The sequence below is a fragment of the Castor canadensis genome, chromosome 8 (genome assembly GCF_047511655.1).
Source record: "Castor canadensis chromosome 8, mCasCan1.hap1v2, whole genome shotgun sequence".
Lineage (NCBI taxonomy): Eukaryota > Metazoa > Chordata > Mammalia > Rodentia > Castoridae > Castor > Castor canadensis.
This window is the reverse complement of record NC_133393.1, coordinates 20014353-20034375: the sequence shown is the minus strand read 5'-3', so window position 1 is coordinate 20034375 and position 20023 is coordinate 20014353. Positions and strand designations below refer to the sequence as shown.

Here is a 20023-nt window from a genome sequence, read left to right as displayed (position 1 = left end):
GAGCACTAGCCTAGCATGCACAAAACCCTGGGTTCAATCCCCAGTAACACACACACAGACACACACACACACACACACACACACACACACACACACATGCACTAGACTAAAATAGAAGCTACAATATGGCTGAGCTTTGAAAACATGCTAAGTGAATTAAGCCAGTCACAAAAGATTACATTTTACATGGTAGATGTGTATGAAATGTCCAATAAGTAGACTAGTGATTGCTTAGGACTCAGGATGTAGGTGAAGGTAGACAGGAATAGAGGTATAGAGAAATATATATATATATATATATATATTATATATATAGAGAGGTATAGAGAAATGATACTGAATTTTTTTTTTTTTGGCAGCACTGGGTTTGAACTCGGAACCTCACACTTGCTAGGCAGGTGCTCTATCACTGGAGCCACTTCACCAGCCCTTTTTTGTGTTGGGTTTTTTCAAGACAGGGTCTTGAAAACTATTTGCCCAGGCTGTCTTCAAACCTCAATCCTTCTGATCTCTGCCTCCTAAGTGGCTAGGATTATAGGCGTAAGTCACTGGTGCCCAGCCTGAATTACTTTTTGAAGTGATAAAAATGTTATAAGGTTAAATGTAGTGATGGTTGCACATATCTAAAAACCATTGACGTATGTATTTTATGTGGGTAAATTGTGTAACACATGAATTATACTTCAATAAAGCCATTACAAATATAAAAGAACAAGCAGCCAGTCATGGGCCATACATTGCTTATCCCTGGTTTGAAGCAATAATTATTGGATTTATTTGCTCAGATTCTGTAATTTGGACAACTCAACAAGGATAGCAACAGGAACTCACCATGGACTCTGATCTATGTGGCATCAGTTGGGCACTTGATCACTTCTTAGATGTCCTTAGTCACATGAGGGCAAGTGGAACCTCCGTTGTGACAGTGACCACTGTCCTCAGTTGTTTTCTCTCTGCTTGAGGCTGGGCTGGATTTCCTCACAGAATGATTTCAGGGAAATTGGACATCTGAACATGGTGACTGGTACCTCTCACGGGGCAAACATGGAAGGTTCCAGGCCTTCTTGAGATGCCCACAGCTAACACAGCATCACTTCCAGCACATCCTGTTGGGTTAAGCAAGTCACAACCCAGGTTGGGTGCAGAGAAGGAAGCTAACAATGGTGTGAATGAATACTCAGATATATGGTTTACTAGGGGCCACCATAGTAACCATCTAGCTCTGTCCAGCCCCTGTCACCTAATGATGCACTTGTTGTCACAAATTACATTCGCTGTCCCTTAAAGATCCCTGAAGTCTCACTCCATTACTGTACCAGGACTGTGACTGAAATCCTCAACCTCCTCATCTAAATCAGGTCCAAGTACAATCAGACCTTCTCAAGTGATGCTCCTTTTACTTTGAAGACTCAGGTTATCAGCTTACCACACATGACAGCAAGGCTGAGAAAGGAAAGTTGCAGCCAACACTCCCTTTAAAAAGAAAGAAATGGCAGTCACCTAGCAGCTGGTAACCCGCAGTGATTCTGAAATCCAGTTGGGCACCTGTCACCAATTCCTTACATAGGTCCCACTTAGGGTAGTTAGACTTTTTACATGGCAGCTGGCTTTCCCTAGAACCAAATTGGAGAAGTTGCCTTCTGAAGGTTCAAGGAAGCTTGGGCACATCAGGCCGGCAGAGTGGCTCAAGTGGTAGAGCACCTGCCTAACAAGGAAGTGTGAAGCCCTGAGTTCAAATCCCAGTACCACCAAATAAATAAAAAGACCAGGCACAGCACTTTCAGTATATTCTACTGGTTAAAGCAGGTCACAGGGGCAGGTCACAGGGGCAGCTCAAGATCAAGGGCATGAATACCCATAGCTACAGTTCATTTGGGGCCATCAAGGAATAGTATACCACAGAGTGGTTTATCACAGTCTCTAACATTGGCAGGCCCTAATTTCCAATTCTGTACCTGTAATCCAGGATGTTTCTAGAAGCACAGCACAGCCTCCTTGTCTCCACCATAGCTCCTTCTGATTGACAAATGCCTTAAGAAACAGCTACCCCAGGCGTTGGGCTCACCTCTCAGCTAAAGTTACCAGATTTGAATTTCAGATAAGCAACACATAATTTTCTCAGTATAAGTGTGTCCCAAATATTGCAAGAATATACTTATGCTAAAAAATACTTTGTTATTTTTATGAAATTCAAATTTCACTGGGATATATTCTAAAAAGTTATTCATTGCACATCTGAAGGAAAGTTAAGAATTTAACTGGGACTACTGTATTTTATATAGAAAATGTAACCTCTCTGGACTCACATTTTCCTGTATCTTGTTCCAGTAATTCCTTACTATCTCATTAGGCACTTGTTCTTTTAAGATTTAAAAGGATTTGAATAACATTCATAGTTGACCTTGACAGAAGGAGTGGTCCAACCACTAAATAGCCTCTCTACATTTGGGGAAATTTCCCTATTATGAGTTTTGCCCCCACCTAGAAACCAGAACCCAAACTCCCTGCCTCTCTTGCAGCTAGATCATAGACATGTGACCATAGCACAACCAATCACACAGTCAAGGGAGACTCGTTGGGAAGGTGACAGCAAGAGGCTCTCTGGTCACAGTTGAACAGAGCTGGTTTCTCAGGGCTTTTGAGGTCAAGTTCCTGAGGCAGAATTTGGCATTGACGCTGGAGGTAGGAGTGGCTGGAGAGAGGAGTTCTTAGCATCAGGCTTAGTCATGTTCTCTGCAGTGTGGTTTTAGGCATTGCCCTGGAAGCTTAGTCTAGATTGTGTTCTCTCATCCTTCCTACTGTTCTGTGAATTCTCTAACAGCCTGAAATAATAAAGCCCCTTGCTGCTCAATCCAGTCAGGAGAGAGTCTGTTGTTTCCAACTGAGATCCAATAATGATACCCCTGAGTTCTGGGTTCAGATCTCTCACTAAATACCTGTGCAGGCTAGGGAGAGGGAGGCATCCACAAAGGTCCTCCAGGTTCTCACTGAAGTTGAAGGACCAGTGGTGGGACCCAGAGAGGCCTGCTGACCTCCCTGGTTTCCAAGGTGACACTGCAAGACCTAAAGCTGTTGCTTCTGTTGTTCCTGACATGCTCAACTCCAGTGTGGCTCCTGCTGTCTTCACTGACTGAGAATTCATGACACCTCAAGAGGAAAGAGTGATTTCTCATCTTTCTCACCCCAAACCTAGCAACATGCAAGAGTGGCTGGATGTCAGTCCTGAGACAAGCTCTGAATTGCAGGAGCTGCTGGAAGCCCCTAGAGGAGGTCACAGCTTGGCAGCTTGGGGGGAGGGAGATTTACAGATCTCACATATCTCCTGTCACCTTTGTCTGGGAATCATATATTTCTGAGGAATGAAGCATGGAAATACTGTTTGCTATCTCAATGTCAGTGTGATTTTTTTTTTCCATTGACAGTCATTTGAAAAAATTAGCATGTAAAGATTTAAGGAAAAAAGGAGCAAGTTAGTCCTACCAGTTATTAATATGTACTACAAAACTACTATCTCTGAAACAGTTTAATTCTGTCACATAAAATATAAATACATCTTAATGAAATGACATTACATACAGAAATAGCCCAGCTGGTTGCTGGTGGCTCACACCTGTAATCCTAGCTACTCTGGAGGCAGAGATCAGGAGAATCACCGTTCAAGACCAGCGCCCCCAGCAAATAGCTTGTGAGACCCTACTTAAAAAAACTCATCATAAAAACAAGGGGCTGGCAGAATGGCTCAAGTGGCAGAGCACCTACCTAGCAAGCATGAGGCCCTAGGTTCAAATCCCAGTAACCACCAAAAAGAAGAAGACGAAAGAAGACTTATTTTAATTCAAAATAAAAAATAATAAAATTTAGAGACAGGTATAGTGGCACCAATCTGTAATATCAGCTCTTCAGGAGGCAGAGGCAGAAGGATTATGAATTGGAGGCCCACCTGGCAAAGTTAGTGCCACCCTATCTCAAAAGAAAATATACAAGACACATGGACTGGGACATGGTAGAGCACTTGCCTAGCATGTGTGAGGCCCTAGTTTCAGTACCACATATAAAAAAGCAATTTACTGCAATTATCCACCATTTTTATCTATTTGATTATTTCAAAGTGGGAAATTATTGATTTTTAAAACCCACATGCTCAGTGAGTCAATATTCTACATGGAGGAATTGATTCTGAGGCAAGGATGCTCACTGTGGTGTTTGTTACAGCAGGAAACTGAAGGCAGTTGTATCATCAGTAAGTAGTAGGCTATTGTCTTCATAAATTGCAATACATAAATTTCTGTACACTCTATACAGCAATTTAAAAGAATAAAAGATATCTGTATGTACCAACAAGGAAAGATACACAATGAAAAAACCTCTGGGGTGCTCCTCAGTAGTACAGCACCCATCTAGAGTGCACAAGTCCCTGGCTCCATCCCCAGCACAGCAAAAAAGATTATAATGGATACTTCCACTCTCTTTTTACTTTTTCTTTTTGATAGTACTGAGGCTTGAACCCAGGGCCTCATGCATGGTAGGCAGGTGCTCTGTCACTTGAGCCACTCCACCAGTCCTTTTTTTTTTTTTTTTTGACTTTTTGACACAGGGTCTCACTATGTAGCCCAGTCTGGCCTTGCATTTGTGATTCTCTTACAAGTCCTGGAATTATAGGCTTATGCTACCAGGCCTGCCTGGCTCAATAGAAATTTTGTTTTATTTTGAGGTGCATGCAATCTACTATGAGTCACATCCCAGCCTTACAAGAAATTTTTTTTTTTTGGTGATACTGGGGTTTGAACTTAGGACCTCAGGCAGGCACTTTGCCACTTGAGCCACTCCCCCAGCCTTAAGAGACAGTTTTGATGGTGGTTACTCCTAAGGAGATAACTCCTGTATCTGGGGTAGGAAAAAGAATGAGTTTTAATGTTTTCCTCTTGATCTTGCTTCAATGCTTTACCTGAGTTATTTTCATAACTTAAATCACTGATAAATATGATAAAACCATTCAACTTATAATAAGAGCTGTGAACCCAAACTTTTTCTGCTTATCAGAAAGAAGTATCATTTTCCTCTAAGAGGCTACCAAAATTGTGTAGCACAGTGTGTTGCTCAGGGAAAGGGAAACAATATTAATGGTAAAAGGGAAAATTGAAGAAACCACTTTAGAGGACAACTTATCTATAACGGACTCAGTATTTGAGCCAACAAGTCCATTCCTGGACATTTATCCTGCTGAAAATATTACCATATATACTAAGGAGGTTGGTAGGTATAAGGATATCATTCATTGTGGCATCGTTTGTGATGCATATAAACACTGCAAGGTCTGTGAGCTGGCTAAAATAAGTTATGGTACACTCATACAATGGAATTCCATGTGGCGTTTTTTAATGAGGCAAATGCATACACACGCTGCCACAGAAACTGCTGGTATCTGCGTTTCTCTTCCCCTCTGGTTTTTGAGCTGGGTACATGGCTATCTGGAAAAAAGAGTAAGTTTCCCAGTCTTCCTCATTTGGAGGTTCAAGAACATGAGACCATGATCCTGACAAGGGCCCTCTTTGTCTGCATCACACCATGAGGGAACATGCCACATTCAGAAGGACCAACAGCACAGAGTGGACTTGCTTTATAGTGGCTTGCTTTTGAAGGAACAGACTGGGTCCTGTCTCTGAGGGCAGTGCCCATGACCTAATTCCTACCTCTTGAAGGTCCCACCACCTCTCAACACCACCCCACAGAGGATCAATTTCCAGTACATGAACCTTTGAAGGACACACGCAACCATACTATTTTTTGGTACCACCTAACCAGAAATGCTAAAAAAAAAAAAGGACAATAACAAGGGCTGGCCAAGTTGGGAGACAATTGAAACTCTCCTCCAGCTGTTTTGGAACAGTTGGCAATTTCTCTTGAAGTTAAGCCTACCTACACATGCCACCTAACTCTGCAATTTGGCTCCCAAGAGAAATAAAGCCAGTGTAGCCGGGTGCCTGGTGGCTCATGCCTGTAATCCTAGCTACTCTTGAGGGTGAGATTGGGAGTTTTGAGGATTGAGGCCAGCCCAGGCAAATAGTTCTTGTGACCTCATCTCCAAAATAACCAAGCAAAGTTGCCTGGAGGTGTGGCTCAGGTAGTAGAGTACCTGCTTTGTGAGTGTGAAGCCCTGAGTTCAAACCCAGTTCCTGGCAGAGGTTACACAAACATATTTGTCAAAACTCATCAAACGACTGGGGTGGGGCTCAGGGGTAGAGCACTTGCTTAGCACGTGCAAGACCCTGGGTTCCACTCCTAGCACACAGACACCCAAACAAAATCCATCAAACTATGCACTAAGATGGGGCACGGTATTGTTTGGAAACGTCTCCATAAAGTTAAGCTTAAAAACACCCTGGGACTGGAGGTGTAGATCAAGAGATAGAGTGCCTGCCTGGCAAGCATGAGGCTGAGTTCAAACCCCAGTACCTCCCAAACAAACCCCAAAATATACCCCAAAACACACACAGAGTGTGCTAATTAACTAGTCTGGTAAGCTGTCTTTCTATTTCTCTTTGTATTTTCTAGGAAGACACTTTGCAAATCATTTCTTCTCTACTCACTTGGTATGGGGTTTTTTTGTTATTGGTTTTTTTGTTGTTGTTGTTGTTTTGGCAGTACTGGGGTTTGAACTCAGGGCTCACGCTTACTAGGCAGACACTCAACCACTTGAGCCACTCCACCAGCCTTCTGTTCATTTGTATTTTCTCTTTAGTCCCTACCCCAAAGTACATTAAGTCTGTCACCCAAAACATCTACCTTCCCAGCTGACTCCACCACCTCCATTACCGAGGGAGGGGTTGGGAAAAAAGCTCCAGAAATAGATAAGAAGAGCAAGATGAGGGGTGGGCCTGAACTTGGTTGTTCAAAGGCAATTGTTTAGGCGCTCATGGTTTGCTAAAGAGCAGTTGTTGGACTTGGCTCTGGGAAGGCCCAGGCTCTGTTATCTCTGTTTGTTGAAATGGGCTCTCACTGCATTGCCCAGCCTGGCCCAAACTCATGGACTGAAGCAATCCTGCTCAGTGCCTCATACTCTGAGTCTGCAGGCATCCGCCACCATGCTTAGCTCCAGGCTCTGGTTTGCGCCAGTCGCCTTTCCCCTGACCCTTGCTGCAAGGAGCCCACTTGCACCCTACCCCAGTACAGTTGGCAGAGATCTCAGAGCTGTGATGGCTAGACCCAGTCCTCACGTGGCCCTGTTAGCAACCACCAGGGACTTCCCAAGCCTGATGCCAAGCAAGCCTGTAAGCTGCCCGGGAGAGCCATGAACACGGAGGCACAGTGTCACTCTGGGACTCTCTGGCCCTGATGTCAGCAGCTGACTGATCTGGCACAGAGCTGGCTGTGTGCCTCATGTGCGTCCTAGCACTGTCTAGCCAGGTGTTCACAGCTGTGCTCTCCTGTTCACTCATACCTAGGGCCCAAAGCAAAGCCAGCTTTGTCCCCTGCTAGCCAGTAGCAGTATGGGTGTAAGTAGAAAAAGAAGAGGGCAACTGACCTGAACATTTGGTGGGTCAACAGGAGCCACATTTGCAGGGCCCTGGGACCAGAGAGGGCAACATCAAAGGCCCAATCCTGTGGCCTCGGAGAGGGCTGGCCCCATGATACAGTGTCTCCAGTGAGACACTGATTGAGCACGTACTGGAAGTTGGGCTACACTCTTCACGACTTTTTTTGTGGTACTTGGGTTCGAACTCAGAGCTTTAAGCTTGCTATGCAGGCGCTCTACTGCTTGAGCCACTCCTCCAGCCCTTTGGGCTTTATTTTTCAAATGGAGTCTCACTTTGTGCCTAGGCTGATCTAGACCACAGTTCTCCCACCTGCGACATCTTCATAACTGGGATGACAGGCATCCATTACCATGGCCGGCTTATTGGTTGACAAGGGGTCTCACTAACCTTTGCCTGGGCTGGTCTCGAACCCCAGTCTTCCCGATCTCTGCCTCCCAAGTGACTGGGGTTACAGGCAGAAGCCACCATGCCTTGGACCATGCCTTAATGAATTTAATCTTCAAGCACCATCCTATGAGGTGGATGCTATCTCCTTTTGACAGTAAAGGAAATCGAGGTACAGAGAGGTTAAAGGACCTCCCCAGCTAGCTAGTGGCAGAGCTGTGGTATGTCCTCCAAGCCACATGGCTGCTGAGAGGGAGCTGGCTGGGTGAGGAGCCAAACCTCTTGGATTGGAGGGCCAGCCAGTCATCCTGCCCTGGGGTTCCCATTTGAGCTTTTCCCAGGCTTAAATGCTCACTTTATGTAAAGGAGAGTAGAGAATGTGAAAAAAATTGATCACATGTCTAAAATTGCTCGGTCATCCTGGAGAAGTAGGGGACACTTCACCCCATGCTGCTCCACCACTGTGTAACCTGCCTCCCTGCCTCGATGCCCCTCACCTCCTCTCCCTCCCTCTCTCTCACCCCACCAACATTTCCTGGACTTCCCTGCCCTTCTCCCTTCCTGTCAGTTATCACATATTTCAAGACTCGGTCCAGCTCTCTCCCCTGGCAGCCTTCAGGGAGACCCCTGGTGGGAACCACTCTGTCCCCAGCCCAGCCTCTGAGATGTGATGTCCTTTTGGCATCAGTCACAATTCATCTTGCATTAGGTCACTTCTCAGTGGGGTGTAACCACAGAGATTGCTCAGTCTGTAGCTGACACCTGCCTGTGGGTAAGCAAGTCATTGAGGGGTCATGAGCACATCCTCTTGACTAACTAGAAAAAAACTTATACTTGAAGATTCATATAAATCCCACTCAAAAAGCAAGATGGGGAGAATTTTACTCTCAATTTTTATTTTCTTTTAAATATGCTATGTTTTGGGGCTGGGATTAAATGCCTATAATCCCAGCTACTTAGGAAGCCGAGATTGGGAGGATCAGCATCCAAGGCTGGCTCCAGGCAACACAATCTGAAAAAATCAGGGGCTGGGGGCATAGCTCAAGTGGCAGAGCACTTTTCTAGCAAGTGGAAGGTCCTGTAATCAAACTCCAGAACTGCAGGAAAAAAAAAAAAAAAAGCTGATACAGGATAGACATCGTCCATAAGTGAAAATGAACCCTACTTTTTTATCCCAGTAAACTTGAATGCACTCACTCATTCATTCATCAAACATCAACTGGTGCTGGCTGTTGAAAGTCACATAAGTTGGCAAATGCACTGCTGAATGGTTCTGTGGAAATCCCACTGCACCGCTTACTGGTCATGAGTCACTCAAATGCTCTGTGTGTCAGTTTCCCATCTGTAAGGTGCATTGGTAGCGATACTACCTAGCTGGGCCATGGTGAGGATTAAATAAGCTTATATGTGTTTGTGCACACACTCACATGGCGGGCAGTGGCATCACACCTAGAGAAATGTTGAGTTTGAAATCATTATCGCCTGCTAGGAAAACCGGCTCTCTACATGCAGAAACTGCACGAAGACCCCTATCTCTCAACCTGGACAAATATCAACCTCAAATGTATCAAAGCCCTTCACATAAGACCTGAAACATTGAAACTATGATGACAAAATTAGGGAAAGCACTGGAAGATGCAGGCCCAGGTAATTATCTCCCGAATAGGACTCTAATTGCCAGGAAATAAGAGCAAGAACTGGCAAATGGAACTGCATCAAATTAAAAGGTTTCTGCACATCGAAAGAAACAGTTACAAGAATCAAGAGACAACACATAGAAGGGGAGAAAATTCTCACCAGCTTTTTAACAGATAAGGGATTAACATCCAGAATATACAAAGAGCCCAAAAAAACCAAACTGCAAAAAAACAAATAATCTTATTACTAAGTGGGCAAACAAATTGAACAGACAATTCTCAGAAGATGTACAGATGGCTAATAAATACATGAAGGAATATTCAACATCCTTACCTATAAAGGAAATGCAAATCAAAACTACACTAAGATTCCATCTCACCCCAGTCAGATTGACAGTCATCAAGAAAATAGACAACAACAAAAGCTTGCAAGAATGTGGGGGGAATCCTCATACACTGTTGGTGACAGTGTAAAAGTGGTGCAACCACTGTGGAAATCAGTAGGGAGCTTCCTCGAAAAACTAAAAATGGACGTATGTTATGACCAGCCAACAAAAGCACTCCTGGACATAGATCCCAAGAAGTGTAAATCAGTCTAGAGGAGAGATCCTGTTCACCATGTTGATTGCAGCACTTCACAACAGCTGAACTGTACAATCAGTCAAATGGATAAAGCAAATATAATGGAATATTATTCAGCCATAAAGAAGAATGACATTATGTCATTTACAGGAAAATGAATGGAACTGAGAAGATCATTGTGCTGAGCGAGATAAGCTAAGCTCGAAAGGCCAAACAGCTCAGGTTCTTGCCCATTTGTGAAACCTACACCTAAAATGATGGTGATAACAGTAATAATAATAGGACATGAATGTATACGAGGGACTGTCTGGGGTGCCAGCTGGCGGGGGGAGCAGGGAAGGAAAGGATACTGAGGGGGAAGACAGCATAATAAAAGTCACCAAACACTGCTTGAAAAAGGGGGTAGGAGGGCAAGGGGAAATGAAAATATAATGGAGGGAGTGAACTTGTTCTTGGTACACTATATACATGTATGGAATTATCACAATGAAATGTGTGATAATATTACCTTATAATATTATCATATTATTAATGTCTACTAATTCAAAAAATAAAAAATCATTGTCACCACTATTATAAAATGCCAGGCATGGTAGTACATATCTGTAATCCCATCTACTTGGGAGATGGAGGCAGGAGGATTGAGAGTTCAAAGACCCTGTCTCAAACAAACAAATAATAAATGTCTCAAGCAGTAGAGCACCTGCCTAGCAAGTGCAAATCCTTGAGTTCAAACCCCAGTGCCACCAAAAATAAGTAAGTAAGTAAGTAAGTAAAGGGGCCGGGGCACAGCTCAAGTGGTAGATTACTTGCCTAGCATGTGCAAGACTCAGGGTTCAAAGTAAAAAAGCCAGTGATAAGGGCCAGGTGCCAGTGACTCATTCCTGTAATCCTAGCTACTTGGGAGGCTGAGATCAGGAAGATTTGCCTGCTAAAGCAAATTGTTCACAAGACCCCATCTCCAAAATAACCAGAACAAAATGGACTGGAGATGTGGCGGTCCAAGTGGTAGAGCGCCTCCTTTGCCAGCATGAAGCCCTAAGTTCAAAACTACAGTCCAAAAAAACAACAAAACCCACCAGTGATCTGGCAAGATAAGAAGGACCTTGCTGGGTCAACGAGGGCATCCCAGGCACCAGGAATGGCACACGCCAGCCTGGTGAGTTGGGAACCAGGAAGAATTTAGTGAGGCCAGAGCCCAAAGTGTTCTTAGGGACAGGTCAAGAGTTGCAGGCTATGCAGGTGGCTGGCAGCACCATGCCAGTCAGAGCCTCCATTCTGATGGTGATGGGGAGCCAGTTGAAGTTACAGACGAGCTTTGTGTTCGAGGACGACTGTTCAAGCAGTGGTGTGGAGGATAGCCAGAGGAGATGGTATAACCCTGGGGTGCAGACTCCTCCCCCCATTAGAAGGGAGGGGCTGAGAGATGCCAATGCAGAGATGCCAGTGAAGGACTGGGCAGGAGGGATGGGACCAGGTAGGAGGGGGCAGAATCTGGGTGGCCCACAAGTTTCTGTTCTGGGCCACCATGTGGTGTTGGTCACCAAAACAGCAGGAGGGTGAGGTGGGTGGTGTCTGTGTGCTCAGGGAGGCAGAGGTGATGTCCTCTGCATGTAGCTTGCTGTGTCTGAGCTCCACTCTTGGAGTCCTTCTGTTCTTCTGCCTTTGTGGTGCTACCCAGGCCCCCCACACACAGGCTCTTTGGAGACAGTCATTGTGTCTTTCTCTCCTCCTCCTTCTTCTTCTCCTATTCCTCCTCCCCCTCTTCCTCCTTCTTTGATTATGGGATTTGAACTCTACCACTTGAGCCAGGCCCCTAGCCTGTTTTAGATTGTTTTTCAGATAGGGCCTTGCGCTTTTGCCCAGGCCTGTCTCAGACCTCAAACTTCCTATCTCTATCTCCTGAGCAGCTGGCACCATAGGCATAGGCCATTATGCCCAACCAGTTTTTGAGGTAGGGTCTAACTTTTTCTCAGGCTGTTCTTGAATCACCATCCTCCTGTCTCCATATAGAATTACAGGTGTGTGCCACCACACCCTGCCTTGCTCACTTCTGTACCCACCCCTCACCCACCTGTCCACCTCAGCACACACCAGGTACACGCTCTGGGCTTAGTGACTAAAGCCAAGCTGGGTGGAGTAGAATCCAGGCTTTGGGGATCTAGCCGTTATGTCACAGACATCACCCCTCCACCTGACTGGCCTCTGCAGGACTCTGAGAGAGCCATCATGAGAGGGAGCTGGCCTCCCTGAGCCCTGCTATCAGCTTGAGCTGCACATTTGAACTTAGGGCTTCCCACCCCCTCTATGGGGAAGAACACGGCCTGGAAGAGTGGATAGGAAATAGGAAGAGGTGGAGGTGAGAAGTGCAACCCTGAGAGCCTAGAAGACTAGCCTGACGTTTGGTCCCACAAACCACAGCACTGCAGAGACATCTGTGCACAGGAGTGACAGAGTCTTTACTGTGCCCCCATCCCCTCTGCCCCCAGTTCCCATTCCTGTAAGTCACCTAGGCAGGGTGCTGTCCTGGAGTGAACCCACAGATCTCGAGGCATTCTCTAATTCCCACAGGGCTTCAGGAAGAAAATTATTAGAATAGATCCCAGTTTGATATAAATCCAGAAGCAGCCAGCAATCTGAGTACTCTGCTGGTGACACATTTCCCTGGCATATCCTTGACTCCACAAGTGTGAGCTTGTGCTGCCCTGAGTATGTCTAGGCAATCAATGTACTTGTTTGTGGGTGATGCCCACCCCGGGGACAGTGGGATGCATTTTTTTGCAAGCTGGCTGCTGTTTGTGGCTCAGCTTAAGTGTACATTTGTGTTTGTTAGGGGAGGAGTTCTGTCTGGGTGTTTGTGAATGACAATGGCACAGGTGAGGTGAGCAGTCCTCCCTCTCATCTTTCCTGAGGTCACACCTCCCAGGGCTGCTGCCTTGGCCAAGTGCTCCAATTTGATGCTCAGTCCTGGTCCTCCGACCCAGCAGTAAGACATAATTTCTTGGAGGCCCTGAAGAAGGATGAACTGCCTCCGAAAGTCCAAAGGGGCCTAAGGATATATGAGAATTCACTTCAACAGTGGCTGACGAAGCAGGCCTCCTGTGAAGGCCCTGCCCAAGGATGGTCAGAGAGAGGAAGTGATTCAAAAAGATCTGGAATAAAAGCAAGGGTTTGGACTGCAGGCCAGTGCCTTTCTGCAGCCCCAGAGAGCTGCAGGGGAGAAGGGCTGTGTGGGTTTGTTTCCCTGGGCTTTCTTCCCCTGGCTAGAGCTGAATCAGGGGTCCTGTTTCTTTGCCAGCAGCAAGCTATTTGTCACCGAGTAAGTCACCCCTAGGTCCTCATCTCCACTGTGAAGTGGGTAGCAGGACTTTTGCTCCTGGGAATGCCAACTCTGACTTCATAGTCAGCGAGCGCACATCTCAGCCAGAAGCTGGCAGGAGCAGCAGAACCGTGTAGGTGTTCAAGTAGGTGTTTGGGAAAGAAGACAGGAAGGCAGGAGGAGCCCAGGCCTCTCTCCTACCACCCCATTTTGAAAACCTCAGCTTCAGAGTGAAGGGTAAAGGAGGCCTTGAATCATAAACAACTTGAAGGGGAGGCAGGAAAAACAAACAACCAGCAGGGGCCCAGACGTCTCTCCTTATCTCAGGGCACATGCCTTAAGCACTCTCCTCGCAACCTTGGCCTTGTGGAAAACTGCTGTGGTTGGTGAGGGACTGGGGGGAGTGGGTACCTCTATCAGAAGAACATGAGTCAGTTAGACCCCAAGGAGCCCTGCTCGGCCTCTCCTTCACTCCCTTTCTACTCACAGCCTCTCTGTTCCAAGAAGTGAACCAAGCCAACTGGCCCAAGGTTAAGGGGTCACGATAACTTCCAAGCCTTCTGTTTTCCAGGCCAAATAACCTTCCTTTTTTGAGGACTTCTTTCCACAGTAAAAATTGTATCATTCACTTCCTTCTTTAATGATAGCAGCTTTGTTTCTTTCAACTTTGTAAAATGCTCATGTGCGTGCGTATCCATTGATCTGTGGTGATGGTGGGGACTGATTGGCAGGAAGCACTCAGAAACTGATGGAGGGTGAAAAGGTTCCAAGTCTTGCTACACGGGCATTTGTCCAAATTCATCATCCGTACACTTTAGAGCTGTGCATTTGTACATATGCAGAATGTACCTTAAGGAGACTATACCTGAAGACAGAGCTGCTAGTGTCTAAAAAGCATTGCAGAAAAGCACATAGACCAGACTAACTCAGCTCCATGGACTACAGAACCAGCACACGTGGAAACACCCAAGGTGCCTCGTGCCCCATGCAGTTCAGAGTGCCTGGCTCCCTGGGTCCCAGTACCCATGGCCTGGGCACCTGACTCTGGACAGCCTGAGTCTCTTGTGCCCCAGATTTATGGGGATACAGAGAGCAGGGATGAGGCGGAGCCCATGGGCTTGGGAACCTAGACTTTCCCATCAGCACAGAACCGACCGCCACTCCTGTCCTGGTAAGTGGAAGGAACAGAAAACGCCAATTTCCTCTTTCTGGGAGGGGGTTTCCAAACCAGCCTCTGAAGGCCAGGCGTGTCTTGGCTGGTGGGTGGGGGTCAACCCCAGTGAAAGTCAAGGAAAAAAGTGCCCTCCTCCCATCCCTGCTGAAAATAACCCAAGCCATGCTACTGCCACCCAGCAGAGGGAAGGACCTTTAAACCTTGTGGCAGCTTAGCAGTTGGGGGCACAGGAGGGAGGGACAGAGGGAAGGCTGGCAGGACTCGGCCAACCAACCCCCACTCCCAGCTGCAGCTGGTCCTCTCAGGGGTGTCTGGGAGGGGCGCCAGTGTCTGTATGCTTGCGTGTGTAAGGTGACAGGCCTCTCAGCAGCCAGAGAAGGAAGCAGGGGAAGGCTGGGGGGGACGGTGGGGAGGGGTCTCTGTCCTGGAGCATGCAGCTGGAGGGGCAAGAGTCACGTAGTCCATGGGATCCCCACCTCCTCTGAAAAGTGTTTTGTCCCTGCAGCACGCACCAGACCTCTGAGTACAGGGGAGCTACCCTCCTGCAGCATGGCCCCCTTCCCCTCAGAGGCTCTTGGAGCATGCGAAGCTGGGGATTGTTGCTGCAGAGTCCCTGTCCCTGTCTGCCTTCCGCTCTGCCCAAAGAGATCGGGAGGTCCTCAAGGGTGGGTGTGGTCCAGTGGTAAGGAATTTCCCTGGAAACAGGAAGTACAAGATGTGTCAGTGTGGGAGCCCAGCAGAGCGGTGAGAGGTGGAGGGAAGGGAAGGGAAGGGAAGGGAAAGGAAAGGAAGGGAAGGGAAGGGAAGGGAAGGGAAGGGAAGGGAAGGGCCACCATTAATTGAACGTGCACTGTGTTCCGGGATATGCTTCCATGAATAACCTCATTTAACCCCCCAGCAAGCCAATGATATAACTGTTACTTTCCCTGTTTACAGATGAGGGAACTGAGGCTCACCATGGTGAATGGGTAGTCTAGAATCCCCCTGGTTGCACATGATTAAGACAGAGCTTGAGGTCATGATTTGGAACAGAGACCATCCAAGATGACTGTCGAGGAGATGATGACTGTCGAGGAGATGATGGACACATCAGAAAAGGGAAAAGGGAACTTCCTAGATAATTTAGGATGCACGGTTTCTATACCTGACACTTTGGTAGAAAAATAGAGCAGTAAATTTAGAGCTAAACTTGTATTATGAGTTGTGATTTGGGGGCGAAGAACTTAATTAACCATGTTGAGCCACAGTTTCCATCTCTACAAAATGGGCCTAATAATCTTTGCGTAGCATTGTCAGGGAGTAATGAATTTGACCCCACCTTTTTTTTTTTTTAATAGCCCCGGAAAACCCCAGGGGCGCTTTTATGCTGTGGGGCCCTTTCATGTGCTGTTTCCTGTGCCCAGGCCCCTCAGCCATGTTCCCATTCTCTGGGCCTCCCCCAGATCAGTCTTCCCTAAGGCCCAATCACCCTGTCTCTCTCAATTGCAGCACTTTTATTTTCTCCTGTGCACTTATCATGATCCCAAATTATCTTGCTAATTTGTTTCATTTGTTTGTTTATGGCCTGTATCTATCCTCAACTGCCAAGGCTATAAGTTTCTTGAGAGCTGGGACCTCTGCAGGGTTCAGTGACCTGTGTTCAGAGCAGCACCCGGCAAACATCAGAGCTTGCTAAGCACTAGCGAATGAATGAACGACTGTGCTTGGAAACAGCGTTGTATTTAAGTGACTGACTCTCCCACAGGCCTGCCGAGCCAAAGGGCAGTAAATGTGCGTTAATGGAGGCTTTGCTGAACACTTTGGGCCTGGCCCCAGCCCAGCCCTGAAGCTCCCAGGCTACAGAGCCATGAGGCTGCCTGGGCTGCCTGGGCTTCCGCCTGCTTGGGGGATAAAGGTCAACCCTGGCTGGAACATGAGGTACTGCACCATCTGGGCCTGCCTGCCTCTGGCCTCATCTCCTGGGCTCCCCAACCTGCACTCCATGTCCAGCCAGACCAAACAACTCAGAGTGCCCGCCCTCTGCAGAACACCGGCCACCTCCTGCCTGTGTGCCTTTACACACTCTGTTCCTTCTACCTGGTACACCCTGCACCCTCGGTCAGCCTGGCTCATTCCCCTTAGACTCACTTCCTCAGGGGTGGGGTGGGGAGTGGGGGGTGCTGAGCCTTCTGCTCTGGCCGCACCCAGGTCCCATCTTCCCAAGGCCTTTGCATGACCAGCTTTTGCGTATTTTCCCAAGTAATCTAGAGATTCCCTAGGCTGAAGCCCAATTCCTGGGACACACAATAGGTGCTTTAATAAATGCTCAGGCCCACCTTTAATCTAATTTCTGGGGCACACAGTAGGTGCTGGATAAGTGCCCACTAAAGTCAATCTGACACTTGCAGAAGCCTGGGATCTGGTGAGACACGGCAGGTGGGGTAGGAGGAGAAGATGCTTCCTCAGGAATTAGAAGGGGGCAGAGGAAAGAAGAAAGGACCTTGAGAAACTTCCCAGAAGACTGGAAATGCAAAAAGCAAAAATAAAAGTAAACACAGATGGAGGGAGGCATATAAACAGAGCTCTCAGTGAGCAGGAGAGAGAAGAGAGGAAAAAGAGGAAGAAGAAACAACTCAGAGGAAGGAGCAGCTTAGAGAACACAATGTGCTCAAGAGAACCACTGAGGACAGGAAGCCAGAGAGCAGGACAGGCCAAATATGGGGCGTCTTGTGCCTCAGCTCCATGCCCTGGGGTGACTGAGGGTGGCATGAGGAGTTGGTGTTGTGATCCTCTCCCGAGGCGATAAGGTTGGGTAGAGGCCACATGTCACCAGGTCAGGACATCTTGGGAAGTTCTTTCTCCCCCATCTCAGGAGAGCCATGGAACAGGAAGCATAGCATCTCAGACAGCAGTCACCAACCCTTGCTCTTGGCTGCTCTGGCCTCAGTTTTCCCAGCAGCACAATGGGTGCAGGTCCTCTTACTTTAAGGAAACTTAAACTCACATTGAGTTAGGGCATGAAAGCCAAGTGGACTCAGCCCAATACATATGCCAAGTATTGCATAGGGTTGATTCTTCCCAACACCCTGCTGAGGACAGGTCCTATGAAAGGCCATGTCACTGTGTCACTGGGTGCCACAGAAAGAGCTGACTTCAGAGTCCCAGAACCCAGGCTTGGCACTTGTTTTTTGAATCCCAGTGTCAAATCAATACAAGGCCATTTATCTCTGGGTGGAGGTGAGGGGCAGCAGCCAGGCCAGCTGGCCAAGAGTCAAGCCAAACCCATGGCTGGTAGGCCTGACCATTCACCGTCACTGCTGCCATGCTGTGTGGCCTTCAAAGCCTCCAGGTTTCAGGGCCAGTGATACTATCATGTGATGCGGTGCGGGGGGGGGGGGGGGGGGGGGGGAAGAAGGCCAGATCAAACCATACCATCTCTGAATACTTCAACTGATCACAACTCAGAAAATCCTTAAGAAATCTCCAAGTGTCAGTCAGGTATGGGGGGTGCTTTTGTAATCCCAGCACTCAGGAGTGTGAAGCAGGAGGATCACGAGTTCCAGGGCAGCCTGGGCTACATAGTTAAAAAAGAAAAGAGAGAGAGAGGAGAGAGAGAAGGAAGGAAGGAAAGAAGGAAAGAAAGAAGGGAAGAAGGGAGGGAGAGAGGAGGGAAGGAGAAAAGAAAAGAAAAGAAATGAAAAGAAAAGAAAGAAGAAAAAATAGCCACATGTCAAATTGCATTTTGCAATTTCAATGAGGACTTGACTCCTGGGGTGAGAGGGTAGGTAGACCTCTGCCCCTTGTCAGGCCCCCACCTATGCCCTGTGTCCTGTGACTAGTGGGGAGAGAAGCTTTTGGAGGTAACTTCTATAGCGCTTCACTTGGCCAGCTGGGCTCAGGAATATTTACTAAAGTCCTGGTGAACCCGGGTGGCAAGGAGAGGGGAGGGGCTCAATCTCAAAGATCCAGAGATCCCGTAGATCCAGTTTGGAGATGCCACAGCTGCAGAGGCTGTGACAGGAGAAAGAACGGGAATGGGGAAGGGGGGGAACGCTCCCTTCTGGAGTCTTCTAACTTGTCAAGGGATCTCTCTGCACCCCACCCTCTCACTCCACCCCCATGCAGGCTGTGGGGACTCACTTCATGACCCTTGGGGCTTGGGGGGAGGTGGGCAGATGAGGGCCAGTGACTGACAGCAGGATGCCCCGGCTGGGGAAGGAAGTATAAATATAAAGTGGTCAGTGTAGGACTGGACAGAGGCCATATGAAACACACGGTACATTCCGGCCCCAGCGTAACAAACTGTACCAGCCTTTTTGAGAGCTGAGAGCCCTGAGAAGGGGAGGGAAGAGAGCAGAGGTTCTTCGGAGGTTGGCCCTGCCTCCTCCTCCCCCCACTTCTCCCACAGCTCAGCACTGCAGGGAAAGTCCCGCTGTTCCTTTTGCAACCCCAGGAACCCAACCAACCCTTCTCACACTCTGTACCCAGTGTTCCTCTCACAGCTCCAGACTGGGAGGGAGCAATGAGTGTGCATGCGTGGGGGAGGGGGGCAGCCACCCAGGTAACGGAGGGGAGGTGGCAAGCATCCCTTGGCCACTGACTCACAGAGCCACAGCCTGTAAGAACTGCAAGGGAGGGACAGATGACGGTGAGGAAGTGCCTTGCCCAAGGTCACACAGCCAGTTGTTCACCAGGGTGGGACCAGCGTGCATCCAGAACCGGGCAGTGCTGGGCACTCTTGGGTGTAGTATGTAGGAGTGGCAGGACAGGGAACAGGCAGTGCCCAGGGACTGAGGGTGGGGAGCCCACATCCAAGGCTGCCCTGATGCTTGGGTTGGCTCTGAGTGGGTGAGGCTTGGATACTGTCCCCTCCAGCCCTGCCAACCCCCCCCCCCCTTAAATATCAGAGATAATGCATGTAAAGTGCCCAGCATGAAAGCTGTTTTGTGGTGATGTCAACCAGAATGAGTCACCTCCACCCCTCCCCTATCCTCCTACACACACACACACACACACACAGGCAGAGCTCAGGGCCTAGAACCTCCTGGGATCTCTTTCACATCACCCCCTTCTTCCTTCCGGAGTCCCTATAACTGTTACACACATTTGGTACTTTACCACCTGCTAGCTTCAGTTATTATTTAACCCCACATACCATGTGTTTGTCTCTTCCACCGGCCTGCAAACTGTCCAAGGGCAGGAAATCATTTCAATACACCCAATATTTATTGAACATCAGCTTTGGTGCCAGGCTTGGCCTGTGAGGGATGAGTTGGGGTGGGGTGGGAGGAGTCCTCAAAGGAGAAGCAGACTTTTTTTCTGCCTCAAGGACTTTCTAATCTGGTTACAACGGGATTAGTAAACAGATCGCTAGAATAAGAGACAGGACACACGATGTGCTATTGGAAAGGTA

General features: G+C 47.8%; 1 long non-coding RNA gene across 2 annotated transcripts; it reads right to left on the bottom strand.

Annotated features, from left to right (window-relative positions):
- Positions 1-11319: 11319 nt before the first annotated feature.
- Positions 11320-19905, bottom strand: LOC141425646 (uncharacterized). Of its 2 annotated transcripts, none has more exons than XR_012450670.1 (3): positions 19766-19905; positions 18043-18184; positions 11320-15326 (listed from the first exon to the last, which is right to left on the bottom strand). It is a non-coding gene; the product is annotated as an uncharacterized lncRNA (long non-coding RNA). The 2 variants fall into 2 exon arrangements; XR_012450671.1 differs by lacking the exon at positions 11320-15326 and adding an exon at positions 15708-17131.
- Between the last annotated feature and the right edge of the window lie 118 nt (positions 19906-20023).